The sequence below is a fragment of the Lynx canadensis genome, chromosome X (assembly GCF_007474595.2).
Source record: "Lynx canadensis isolate LIC74 chromosome X, mLynCan4.pri.v2, whole genome shotgun sequence".
Lineage (NCBI taxonomy): Eukaryota > Metazoa > Chordata > Mammalia > Carnivora > Felidae > Lynx > Lynx canadensis.
The window spans coordinates 100,971,167-100,972,614 of record NC_044321.2 but is presented as its reverse complement, the minus strand read 5'-3'; the positions used below and the strand labels follow the sequence as shown (position 1 = coordinate 100,972,614).

Below are 1,448 nucleotides of genomic sequence, written 5' to 3'. Positions count from 1 at the left end.
ATGTTCATCAGAGATATTGGCCTGTAATTCTCCTTTTTAGAGGTGTCTTTGTTCAGTTTTGGAATCAAGGTAATCCTGGATTTCTAGAATGAGTTTGGAAGTTTTTCTTATATTTCTATTTTTTGGAAAAGTTTGAGAAGAATAGGTGTCAACTCTACTTTAAATGTCTTGTAGAATTCCCCTAGGAAGCCATTTGGCCCAGGACTCTTGTTTCTTGGGAGAATTTTATTATTGATTCAATTTTTGCTGGTTATGGGCCTGTTCAAATTTTCTTTTTATTCCTGTTTCAGTTTTGGAAATTTGTAAGTTTGTAGGAATTTGTCCATTTCTTCCAGATTATCCAGTTTGTTGGCATTTAATTTTTCATAGTATTCTTATGTAATTGTTTGTATTTCTATGTTGTTAGTTATGATCTGTCCTCTTTCATTTATGATTTTATCTAATTGGGTCCTTTGTCTTTTCTTTTTAATAAGCCTGGCTAAGGCTTCATCAATTTTGTTTATTCTTTCCAAAAACTATCCCTTAGTTTCATCGATCTGTTCTACTGGGTTTTTGTTGTTGTTTTTGTTGTTTCTATATTGTTTATGTCTGCCCTAATCTTCCATTGCTGTAAGTGGGGTGTTAAAATTCCCCACTATTTTTTCTCAAGATAACAAATCCACACCTTTATTTATTTACTTTTCAGTTAGTTTAAATCCTTGAGGGATACAGCATCACAGATTCTGTTGCCAATGGCTTTAGCAGGAAAATTGCTTTGGAATTTTGCATGAACAATGCCACCGTTTCCATGAGCACGAGTTACTTTTCCCCAGATTACTCTGGTTTTATTCAGTTTGCCATCAGGAGTTACTGTGTTGTTCTTTGCTTTGTACACATAAGTACATCTCTTGCCTAGATGGAATTCAGTTTCATAAACACCTTCAATTTTAAGAAGAGCTGTGTGCTCCCTCTGGTTCCAGAGACCCCGTTTATAGCCAGCAAAAATGGCTTTGTATCACAGCCTTCCAGACATATTTGTCATTTCAGGAGTCCTGTTCCCAGAAGGCCTCCAAAGTTTCCAAGATGGCAGAAAGAGAAAGGCCAAAATTCCCTACTATTATTGTATTATTATCAATGAGTTTCTTTATGTTTGTTATTAATCGATTTATATATTTTGGTGTACCAAGTTGGGGGCATAAATATTTACAATCGTTAGATCTTCTTGATGGATAGACCCCTTAATTATGATATAATGCCTTCTTCATCTCTTGTTATAGTCTTTGTTTTAAAATCTAGTTTGTCTAAGTATGGCTACTCCAGCTTTCTTCTGACCTCCATTATAATGAAAGATGGTTTTCCATCCCCTCACTTTCAATCTGCAGGTATCTTTAGGTCTAAAATGAGTCTTTTGTAGGCATCATAGAGATGGATTTTATTTCTTTCTTTTTTTTCATCCATTCTGATATCCT

The 1,448-nt window shown here is 34.5% G+C and overlaps 1 pseudogene; it reads right to left on the bottom strand.

Annotated features, from left to right (window-relative positions):
• Positions 1 to 690: 690 nt before the first annotated feature.
• Positions 691 to 1,012, bottom strand: LOC115507765 (annotated as a pseudogene).
• Between the last annotated feature and the right edge of the window lie 436 nt (positions 1,013 to 1,448).